Raw genomic sequence first — 12,500 nt, forward strand, 5'->3', positions numbered from 1 at the left:
TTTTCACAACTATAAAGAATTCACTTACCATTAATTTTTATTTGCTTGAAGTTTCTGGATGTGTCATGGAAAGTAAATCTTTGGCTGATACGCTAACAATCTCTCCTGACTGGATCTTTTTTCGGTTTCTCCTTGAGCCATGTGCCGTAGTAGATTTCTGGCTCCAGGAGTATGGGGCCATGAGTTTCTCACTGCTGTTAACAGTTTAAGTAATATAATTAGTTAAAAATGGTATGCCATAGTTTTAATTTTATATATAAAAAATACAAAGAAAAACCCAGACAAATATAATTAAGCTATTTAAAATCACATGTAAGATACCCTGTATGAATTTTCATTTGGGCATACAGCTGCAGACATTTCAAGACCTTTAAATAGTTATATTAAAATCTAAAGTGTGTCATTTTATTAATCACCTGCATCCAACTTCTTTAGGCAAATGTAAAATAAAGTTCAAAACAAGGAAAATAAACCTAAAAACCATAAAAATAGTTCTTTTTGTAAGGCAAAATATATCAATAGATAAAATCAAGAGAATACTCGTTATACTCATGAAGCAGTCCACTATTTCTATCATCCCAAACTAATTCATTCTTTGATGAATTCTCATTTCCATATTTCCTCTCCACATAAGAAAGGTTTAATATGTATTTTTGTCAATAGATGGCACTGTGTATTGTTTATTTTATGAATTTCTAGTGACAGACACTGCTCCTGTCAAATTCTCTCAAATTGTTATTCTCTCCAAATTTGTAACTTTCAAAGCATGGGGAAAAATAATATATTTTGAGTGTTGCATGAATCTAAATCTCATTATCTTTCTTTTCACCTTTATAATATCCAAAGTAATTCTTTATAATATGAATGATTCAAAAATACAGTGAGAATAGTATCTATGATCCAAGTTAACTCAAGAATGTAAAAAATGATATTGTTAAAACTACAATAAAGTTTTGTACATACTTACCTGGCAGATATATACTTAGCTATAGTCTCCGACGTTCGACAGAATTTCAATCTCGCGGCACACGCGACAGGTATGTCAGGTGGTCTACCTTACCCGCCGCTGGGTGGCGGGAGTATGAACCAACAAACATAATCTCCAGCCAGATTTTTTCTCTTTCACCTGTCTCCTGAGGGGAGGCTGGGTGGGACCATTAGACGTATATATCTGCCAGGTAAGTATGTACAAAACTTTATTGTAGTTTAACAATATCATTTTTGTACATGAACTTCCCTGCCAGATATATACTTAGCTGATTGGCCACCCTTGGTGGAGGGGTAAGAGACAGCTAAAGTAATAAGGAGAGATAAGAAACAACTGATGTTGTAGGATAAATAACCTTGGTTCTTACCTGTTCAGGCAGAAGACTTCATTGATATTATCTCTGAGTCTGCGTTGCCTGGAGAGCTACAGCTAGGACGTGACCTGATGCTGAAAGACTCTCGGATCTACCACTGGGATATGTGATCCCTTGTGTGGTAGAATCCAAGTCGGATCCTGTTAAAGGGAGTTCGTCCCTATCTTTAACAGGTCCTAACCACTACTACTGCAAGGAGCCACACTCATCAGACCACCTAACCAAAACTACTAAAGATTAGTATTACGACCTAAAGAGATGCCTTCATGCATCCTCTTTAAGGCAACCAACAACAACAAATACAAGGGGGAAAAATTTATACTACTAAACAGGATGAGTTCCAGCTCCCTGCCCCAGCACTGAATCCGCAGATACGTACGGGCCCAAGGCGAAGCATTTTTCAGTAAGTGATTCTCACATCACGTAAGTAGTGGTTCGCGAACACTGACTGACATCTCCAGAATGTTGTCTCCATCAGATTTCGCACGGACATATTCTTGTTGAAAGCAAGAGAAGTTGCTATGCTCTTACTCGTGTGCTTCACTTTAAGAAGCCTAAGATGTTCTTCTCTGCAGGATCCGTGTGCTTCTTTGATGAGGCTTCTCAAGAAGAAGGACAATGCGTTCTTCGACAATGGACGAGTAGGCGGCTTTACTGAACACCACAGTACCTCTCGGTTGGCTTTCAGTTGCTCTTTTCTTCTAAGGTAGTATTTCACCATTCTCACTGGGCAAAGAGTTCTCTCGGTTCTTCTCCATACAAAGAAGATAAACCCACGAATCTCGAAGTTCTTGGGCCATGGACTTGATGGGTTCTCATTCTTTGCAAGAAAACCAGGAAGGAAAGAGCAAATGAGAGAGTCCTCCTTAAAACCCACATTACCATCAATCGCCTGAAGCTCACTCACTCTTCTGGCGGAAGCTAGAGCCATCAAAAACAGAGTCTTCCTGGTAAGGTCTCTGAATGAGGCGGTTCAAACCTAGAGGACCCAAGGAATTGAAGGACTACATCCAAATTCCAGCTAGGTGTCTTAGGATACTGCATTTTCGTTGTATTAAACGACCTAATAAGGTCCTGTAGGTCCTTATCTTCCGATAAGTTGAGGCCCCTGATGCCTGAAGACATTCGCCAACATACTACGATAGCCTTTAATCGTCGAAACGACTAAGCCAACATTCTTGTCTTAAGAATAAAAGAAGTCTGCGATTTGATTCACAGAGGTACTGGAAGAGGAAACGTTATTCCTCTTGCACCATCTTCTGAAGACATCCCACTTCGATTGTACACTCGTAATGTGGAAGACCTTCTCGCTCTAGCGATTGCCTTAGCAGCTGCTGACGAAAAAGCCTTTCGCTCTGACCAGTTTCTGGGACAGTCTGAAGCCAGTCAGACAGAGCGGGGAGGTTTTTGTGGTACCTGTCGAAGTGGGGGCTGTCTGAGTAGATCGCTCCTTAGAGGAAGCGATCTTGGAAAATCCACTAGCCATTCAGCACCTCTGTGAACCAATCTTGTGCTGGCCAAAAGGGAGCTATCAAAGTCATCCTCGCGGAATCTGACTCTGCGAACTTTTTTAAAGTCAACCCCAGAATCTTGAAGGGGGGAAACGCGTATACATCGAGTCCGTTCCAATCGAGTAGGAGGGCGTCTATCCCTATTGCTCCTGGATCCGAGATGGGAGAGCAATACAGATCCAGTCTTTTGTTCTTTGCAGTTGCAAACAGGTCTAAGAGAGGCCTGCCCCACAACTTCCAAAGGCTATGGCAAACAATCTTGTGCAGAGTCCACTCTGTGGGAAGGACCTGATCTTTCCTGCTGAGGAGATCTGCCCTTACATTCCTTTCTCCCTGTACGAATCTTGGTGAGAAGTTTTTATTCCCCCTTTCTTTTTCTGTCCACAGAAGAAGATCTCTTGCTGTTTCGTACAGAGAGAAGGAATGCGTCCCCCCCTGTTTCCATGATGTATGCCAGAGCCGTGGTGTTGTCCGAGTTTATTTGCACAAACTGCTCTGTCACATCTGACTCGAACTCCTTCAGAGCAAGCCACACGGCTATTAGTTTCTTTCCTGTTGATGTGCCAGGAAGACTGGTCCCCCATCCAGGTTCCTGACACCTCCTTGGTTCCCAGAGTCGCCCCCCAAACCTGTTTCCGACGCATCGGAGAACAACACCAGGCTGGGTTTCTGGGATTGAAGAGGCAGTTCCTGCGAGAACTTGTCGGGATCCGCCCACCATGCTAACTCCTTCTTGATTTGAAGAGTAATTGACAGGGAGAACTTCAAATCCTGAGAAGGACGACTCCAATTCCGATGAATGAAAAGAATTGGAGCGGTCTCAGGTGCAACCTTCCTAGGAACAAATTGCTCCAGTGAGGAGAGCGTCCCCCCAGCAGACTCATCCACTCCCTCACTGTGCATACTTCTTTCCCTAAGAAGGTTGTTACTTTTTCGAGTCCCCGGGCTATCCTCTCCTGTGACGGAAAAGCCCGAAAACTCAGAGAGTTCATCTGGATCCCCAGATAAACGCACTCTTGAGCGGGAATCAGACTTGACTTCTGCAGATTGACCAGAAGTCCTAAGGAATAAGTCAAATCCAGGGTTTTCTTCAAGTCCTTCAGACAACGATCTCTGGAATTGGCCCTTATAAGCCAATCGTCGAGATAGAGCGAAATCCTCACCCCTTCCAGGTGAAGCCATTGTGCCACATTCCTCATGATGGACCGTAAAGACTTGGGGGGCCGTGGAGAGGCCAAAACACAGGGCCCTGAATTGGAGATTCTTCCCCCCATCATGAATCTTAGAAACTTCCTCAAGGAAGGATGGATTGGTACGTGGAAGTAAGCGTCCTGTAAGTCCAAGGGACACCATCCAGTCCCCTGGACGGAGTGCTGCTAACACCGAGGCAGTGGTCTCCATCGTGAACTCTTCTTTTCGACGAAGAAGTTCAGGGCGCTTACATCCAACACCGGTCTCCATCCTCCTGAGGATTTTGGAACTAGGAAACAGGCGGTTGTAAAAGCCTGCCGAAAGATGATCTGCCACTAGTTCGATCGCTCCTTTTCCAGCATCTGGTCTACCGCTAGTCGGAGGGCTTGATTCATGATGGGGTCCCTGTATCTGGCCGTCAACTCCCTCGGGGTATTCGTCAAGGGAGGCCTCGAACAAGAACGGATTAGATAGCCCTTCCTCAAAAATAGACAGGGTCCAGGCATCTGCGTCTTTCCGGGCCCAGACTTCTGCAAACTGTAAAGCCTGGCGCTACAGTTGTCTGAAGGACTTGAGTCTTACTTGGGAGGTTTGATTGACTTCGTAAAAGTCCTCCCTCTTCTGTTTGGTTTCCGACCTCTGAACGAAGAGGATCTAGAGGTAGATGCCCCTCGAAAGGGTTCCTGAGAGGTCGCTTAGCTTTCTTTGTCTTAGTCTGGAAGGTAGGGCGCGGCTTCCTTGCAGACTGTGCTAGAAGGTCCTGCGTAGCTTTGGCAGAGAGAGCCTTCGAAATGTCTTGAAACCAGGTGTTTAGGAAACAGCTGTGTAGAGAGCGGGGCAAAAAGCAAAGACGATCTCTGAGCATGTGAGACCGATTTTGTTAAAAATGAGCAAAATACTGATCTTTTCTTCAAGACCCCTGCTCCAAACAGTGAAGCTATTCGCTGGCCCCATCTCTCACCGATTTATCCATACAGGATAAGACACAATTCAAATCCTCCGGAGAAAACGTGTCCGGTCCTTGAGTTTTCTTGGCTAGGACTCCGAGGGACCATCGAGAAAGTTGAAAACTTCCAAGACTCTAAAAATGCCTTTTAGAATGTGATCCACCCTTTCATTCATTGCCCACGTTGTTCTGGCCGAATTCAAAGCTGATCTTCTAGTGGCGTCTACTAGTGCCGAAAAATCTGCGTCAGCTGAAGACGGAAGGCCCAGTCCCAAGGGTTCTCCTGTCTCATACCAAAATCCTGTCCTTCCTGAAAGCTTCGACGGAGGGAAGGCAAACATTGTTTTCCCCGCTTCCTCTTTAGTACGCATCCATGAACCGAAACTCTTGAGCGCTTTCTTCATAGAAAGAGTCGGCTTCATTCTCACACACGAAGATCCTTTCGTTGCTTTCGCTGTGGAGAACAACGAGTGTGGAGAAGGAGGAGTAGTAGGGCTCAAAGACTCTCCGAACTCCTGAAGGAGAAGTTCTGTGAGCTTCTTGTACGAAGAAACTGTTGCCGATGTATAGTTTCTTCCTCAGAGGCTTCCTGGTCTTCTTGAGGAGGAGAACGGGGATGAGGATCCTTATGAGAATCCTTAGATGATTTCCTAGCTGGGGTACAGTGCGATGAAGGAGACAAACGTCTTGAATGAGGAGAAGATTCCAAAGTAGAAAGGCGTACAGGAGAACGACGAGTTGTAAAAGAAGGGCGCTTATCCGAAAATTCTTGTCTAAACTCGCATTCTCTAGAAAGACCACGTCTATCCCTAGGGAAACTACGAGATGAGAGGCGCCGCTAAGATCCTGGCGCCGTCGCGAGGAGAGCGGCTACTAGGCGCCGAGCGCCTATATGTTACAGGGCGCTTAGAGGAATCCTGGCGCTACCAAGCGGCGAAACGTTGCTAAAAATAGGGCGCCTTTCAGGAGCAGGGCGCTCGAGAGGCTCTTGATGCCTACGAAGCGGAGAGCGGCTGCTACGCTCCGAGCGCTTAAACGGAACAGGGCGTTCGGCGAGATCTTGGTCCTTACCGAGGGGAGAACGTCTGTAAGGCTCCGAGCGCCTAACAGAAGCAGGGCGCTTGAGGCGTTCTTGACTTCTAGCAAGAGGAGACCGATGAGAGTAGGGAGTCTCGAGAACGAAGAGCGCCTACTAGGAGAACGAAGCAAACGAGGATCAAGGTGTCTTTCTCCAGGAGAACACTACTAAAGAATGACGCTTACCAGGAGCAGGGCTCCTACTAGACTCTTGATGTCTTACAGGGGAGAGCGAACTCCATGCGATGAGCGCCTACCAGTCCACGTTATCCGACGCCCGACTACAGTAGTCGGAAGGAGAAGTGCGCCTACTTCCAGAAGGGCATTCCCTAGGTTCTCTGAGAAGACGAGGAGAAGAAAGAAGAGACGGCGAAGACGAAACCAAAGTCTTCTATACCTGAGCGACTCTCTCTTCTTGCACGAACTCTAGAAGAAGGAGAAACAGAAGGGCTGAGCGTCTACCCGAGGCAGGAAATCCGATTTGAGGAAATATCTTCATAGTCCAAGGAGCGCCTATCCGTCGAATGGCGTCTCGACACCTCCGAGCGGGAGTGGTGTTCCTCTCGTGAAATGTTCGATGAGTAGAAGAATCCTCAAAAGAGGAGAACGCCGATTGCAAGGAGAGCGCTCTTCCGACGAAACGCGCCTCGATCTCTTGATCGGGAGAGACAAATCCTTCCTTCTACGCGATCTCGATGCCAAGGAGTCCGCCAAGGCTGTGATCTGAGCTTGTAGGCCCGCTAGTACTCGAGAAGGAGAGTCCCCAGGATCTTCTTCCGAAGCAAGCTCAGCGCGAGGCGCGGGAGAAGGAGGGCGATCACCGGATCTCCTAGGCTTCTTTGCTTGCAAGAAGCTACATCAGAAAAGTCTTCTGGGCTGGACGCTAACGTACTGAAGGGATGCCTCCGCAGCCCTCTTCAAACGGGCGTGACGCCTCCTTAGAAGCTCCACCCACGCTTCGGCGAAGGAGAAGAGGATGACGAAAAACACTGGCGAAGAATATTCTTCTTCTTACGATCCAAGGCAGCCTGGGAGCGAACTTCAGGATCTGCCGAGGGGACGCCTGACCGGTGGGGGCTCTCCCTAGCCCTCCTGCGGCTTTCGACTTTCCTCCTCCACTGGAACTGGGAGTCTGGAAGAGGTCTAGCTGGAGGCACTACGGAGCCGGTCAGACGCACCCTCCACATCACTGGGTACACTGCACTTATCATCACTGACACTCTTACCTTGCTCAGTACGAAGATTCTTGTCTTCCTTAGAACACAAGGAAGCTTTGAGGCCGCCGCCTCCGAAAGACGAATCTACGGCTTCGGTGCGGGGAGCAGGAGCTGAGACCTGGGAGGAAGGTTCTAAAACTACATTAATGTTAGTTTCATTCTCACTCATTCTCGACCTGCTCGAGCTCCTTGAAGAAGCTTTACGTACCCTATCCCTTTCAAGTTTCCTAATATAAGAAAGAAAGAGCCTTATATTCATCTTCGTTCAAAACCTCACACTCTTGACACGGGTTACTAAACGAACATTCATTCCCCCTACATTTAACACAGAAAGTGTGAGGGTCCACCGCAGCTTTCGGTAACCTCACCTTACATCCATCGGTCACACATACTCTAAACAAAACCGGAGTTTTGGAAACAGAATCAAAATCAGACATTTCTACAGGAAAATCCAGCGCAAAGTCAATAACGGTCCACAATAAGCGTATGCCAAGCCAACATAGAGCGAATACGTCACCAAAATGTTCAAATCAATCTCCAGGCAAGCGAGAAATGAAGAATATATCGGAAGAACGACAACAGTTGTTATCGCTTCAGCGACAGAAAAAAATCTGGCTGGAGAGATAGATTGGTTCATACTCCCGCCACCCAGCGGCGGGTAAGGTAGACCACCTGACCTACCTGTCGCGTGTGCCGCGAGATTTGAAATTCTGTCGGAACGTCGGAGACTATAGCTAAGTATATTATCTGGCAGGGAAGTTCATGTACAAAATGATATTGTTAGTATACAATAAAGTTTTGTACATACTTACCTGGCAGATATATACTTAGCTATAGACTCCGTCGTCCCCGACAGAAATTCGAATTTCGCGGCACTCGCTACAGGTAGGTCAGGTGATCTACCGCCCTGCCACTGGGTGGCAGGAATAGGAACCATTCCCGTCTTCTAATCAGATTTTCTCTTCCACCTGTCTCCTGAGGGGAGGTAGGGCGGGCCATCAATCGTATATATATGCCAGGTAAGTATGTACAAAACTTTATTGTATACTAACAATATCATTTTTGTACATGAACTTTCCTGTCAGATATTTACTTAGCTGATTGACACCCTTGGAGGAAAGAGACAGTTATATAAACATAGAAAAGGGAAACAACACATGTTGTAGGATATAAAAACCTTGGTTCTTATCTGTTTAGGCAGAAGACTTCATGGCTACTGTCTATGAGTCTGCATTGCCTGAAGAGCTACAGCGAGGGCGTGACCTTACCTTACAGACCTTACATCTTGTTCGGGTTGCCCCAGGTCCCTCAGTGTGAGGCACCTCTAATGTCTACCAGAGAGTTGCTAGTACATCTTCCGGTATATTTTGCATCTTCCAATCTTGGATGGTCCTGGGATGCAGTTTAGATATTTGTCGAGCTTATTCTTAAACACATCTACGCTCACTCCTGATATATTCCTCAGATGAGTCTGGCAACGCATTGAATAGACGCTGCATTATCGATGCTGGTGCGTAGTGGATTAATGTCCTGTGTGCTTTCCTTATTTTTCCTGGTATAGTTTTGGGCACTATTAATCTACCTCTGCTTGCTCTTTCTGATATTTTTAGTTCCATGATATTTTCTGCTATTCCTTCTATCTGTTTCCATGCCTGAATTATCATGTAGCGTTCTTCTTTCTCCCTTTCTAGACTATATAATTTAAGAATTGTAGTCTTTCCCAGTAGTCTAGGTCCTTAACTTCTTCTATTCTAGCTGTAAAGGACCTTTGTACACTCTCTATTTGTGAATATCCTTTTGATAGTGTGGGTACCATATCATATTGCAATATTCAAGTGGACTACGAACATATGTTTTATAAAGCATAATCATGTGTTCAGCTTTTCTTGTTTTGAAGTGCCGTAACAACATTCCCATTTTTGCTTTACATTTTGCCAACAGAGTTGCTATTTGATCATTGCATAACTGTGTCCATTCATCATCACCAAGGTCTTTAACTGCTTCCTTATTTGTGATGGCTCATTATTAGGTCCCTTATATGCATATAGCTTTCTTTCTCTGTCTCCATAATTTATTGATTCAAATTTATCAGAGTTAAATACCATCCTATTACCTCTGCCCAATCATATACTTTGTTAAGGTCTCTTTGTAGAGCGTTCCTATCTTCATCACAAGTAATTTCTCTACTTATTCTTGTGTCATCTGCGAAACTACTCACTACCGAATCCTTAATATTATTGTCTATGTCTTCAATCATAATAACAAACAGTATTGCAGCTAACACCGTACTCTTTGGGTCTACCCAAGGGATTTTGTTATCCAGTTACATGGTAGAATCCAAGTAGGATCTTGTCAAAGGGGGTTCGCCCGCTTACATGACAAACCTGTCTACTACTATCACAAGGAGCCAAGACTTCATGAACACTGTCTATGGGTCTGCCTTGACTGAAGAGCTACAGCGAGGGCGTGACCTATTGCTGAAAGACTCTTTGGGTCTACCAAAGGGATTTGTTATCCAGTTACATGGTAGAATCCAAGTAGGATCTTGTCAAAGGGGGTTCGCCCGCTTACATGACAGAACCTGTCTACTACTATCACAAGGAGCCAAGACTTCATGGACACTATGGGTCTGCCTTGCCTGAAGAGCTACAGCGAGGGCGTGACCTGTTGCTGAAAGACTCTTCGGATCTACCAAAGGGATATCTGATCCAGTTACATGGTAGAATCCAAGTAGTATCTTGTCAAAAGGTGGTTAGCCCGCTTACATGACAACACCTTGCCTAGTGGCATAATTAAGGAGCACAATACCGATCCCGATCACCTGATCCTAACACGAGGGTTAGTACTTAATTTGAAAAGAGTTATACTCAAACTCCTTTCAAACAACCCTAAAAATTCGACGTTAAATAAAATTTAACTCACTAGTTAAGGATCAGTATCGGCTCCCTATCCCAGCAACGTATCCGCAGATACGTAAAAACCAAGAGAGAAGGATCTCTCGTAGGTTATCTTGACCTCCTTCAGGTAAGGGGAAGTCAACACAGAGTTGCATCTCCCGTCTGTGACAGCTAATATGTCCTTTATTGACATACTCTATGGAAAGAACAAGAATTCGCAAAAGCTCGCACTTCATGCGCTTTAATTCTCAGCTGTTTGAAGGAATCATCAAGGCACTATCATGTGCTTTGGAGATCACACTTTTCTCAAAGAAGGCCAGGGCGTTCTTTGATATGGATCTCTTCTGGATGAAGCCTGTCGCCTGGCTGGCGCCTCGCGCCTGGCTGATGCCTCGCGCCTGGCTGGCGCCTGGCACCTGGTTGGAGCCTGGCACCTGGCTGGCGCTTTTTGAGCCTGGCTGGCGCTTCGGTGGCCTGGTGTCTGGTGGCTGGCGGCTGGCCCGCTTGGCGCTTCAGCCTGGACTGTAGCTTCGCGGCTGGCTGGCGACGTCCACATCAGAACCCTCTCCTGTTCGGTCTGTCCGCATCTGACGCTTGCGCCAGTTGGAGGCCCGCGCCTTGTCCGCCTCGGACAAAAAACGTGCTCGTCCGGGCTGTCTGCATCTGGCGCTTTTCGCCTGTTTGGCACTTGTAGCCTGGCTGGGCTTCGATGTCCAAGGATCCTGAACAAACCAACAATAGTTTGTACGGAGATTGGAGAAAGGAGGAAGGTTTTCTATTATACCTGGAGCTCTGGCCTAGGACGAGGGGGGAGGCGCTAGGAGCCAGGTACGTCCAGTAGACGATAGGATATCTTAATAGGATAAGAGAGAAGAGTCTTCCTCCGAGGAGGATCCTTCGTGAGTACTTTCCGTTTCTGACGAGATCTATTCCTGCATGTTAAGCAGGTTTCTCGTTGCAGAATCTTCCCTCTCCTTGCCCGAAGGAGGGGAAGAAGGTCTAGGAGTCGAAGATGACTCTGAGCCAAAAGAGGGCGAACCCCGGGCTTTCTTGGCTCTTGTCGTATCCTTCTGAGTACCTTCTGGGAAGCGCTTTGGGCCCTCATAGCACCCCCAAAGACATTGTAGGCAACCCTTAAGCCTTTTCTTCGCTGAAGATAAAAACTTAAGCGCCCTGACTGGGCAAAGAGACCTTCTCTCTTACCCTATAAAATGGAAAGTCCTTGACTTCAAAGCTCTGAGCCAGGGTTAGAATGTTTTAGTTCTTTGCCAGAAATAATGGGCTGGCAAGAACCAATCGCCGAGTCTCCATTTGAATTCGATGCGAGACTCCCAGTACATGAAATTCACTCGTCCTCTTGGCTAGTTGCTAGGGCCAAGAGAAAAAATGAATTTCCTCATAAGATTTCTAAAAGAAGCTTGATGAGGAGGTTCCAACCTGTCAGAACAAGGAATCTGCGGGGGCCACAAAAAGATTCCAACTCGAAGTAAATGATGTCCTACTATTGGTTATCTCGAGGTATCTTATAAGATCCCTAAGATCTTAGTCCTCTGCTATCTTTAAGACCCTTTGTAAAGCAGAGTATAGCCTGCTACTGTATTCTTTGATAGCAGATATATCCAAAGGCGATTCTTCTCTCAGAAAGGGAAGAAAAACTTCATTTAGGTCACCGAGTTATCGAAGAGATAATTTATTCATCCAACCTAGCAAGTCTGCAGCACTTCTTTGTCTTGCCATGACACTTGCCATTCACCTAGAAAAACCCTTCCATTCATGTCAACTTCTCGTCAGTCTGCACGCAGACAGACTCGGAGTGGATAGGTTTTGAGGTCCCTTTCTAAGTGAGGCTGATAGAGTAGATCGACTCTCTTGGGAAGGCCTTTGGAAAGTGCTGTAGGAAGGACGTGACCTCTGTGAATCCAGCCTATTGAAGGCTAAAAATGGGGCGAAAAGCATCATCCTCTCTCCCCCTGACGCCAGTAATTATCATAATACATCTGTTAAGAATTTGTATAGGGGAAAAAAGACTAATATTTATTCCCCTTCTAAACTAAAGGATGGCGTATAATGCTACCGCTCTTGGATCGAGAAGAAGGAAGCAGTCTAGAGGAAGCCTCTTCGTCTTCAACATTGCGAAGAGATCTATGAACAAGACGTCTGCCAGGTTTCCACAACTCTCTTTTCAATGAAGATTATTCAGACGTCAAGAGTTATTATCGTCGATCGAGACGATTCTCATGGTCGTGACAAGTGCAGCGAACCTCTTGAGGATCGCTACGTTCCGTGCCTGTGCTCCAAAC

At 45.9% G+C, this 12,500-nt stretch overlaps 1 protein-coding gene and 1 pseudogene across 1 annotated transcript in view; one reads left to right on the forward strand and one right to left on the reverse strand.

Annotated features, from left to right (window-relative positions):
- Positions 1–12,500, forward strand: part of LOC135201016 (protein MCM10 homolog) — a 219,168-nt gene that overhangs the window by 48,916 nt on the left and 157,752 nt on the right.
- LOC135200476 (protein MCM10 homolog) overlaps positions 38–12,500 on the reverse strand; it is a 103,115-nt pseudogene continuing 90,652 nt past the window's right edge.

The sequence above is a fragment of the Macrobrachium nipponense genome, chromosome 27 (genome assembly GCF_015104395.2).
Source record: "Macrobrachium nipponense isolate FS-2020 chromosome 27, ASM1510439v2, whole genome shotgun sequence".
In the NCBI taxonomy this organism is placed as follows: domain Eukaryota; kingdom Metazoa; phylum Arthropoda; class Malacostraca; order Decapoda; family Palaemonidae; genus Macrobrachium; species Macrobrachium nipponense.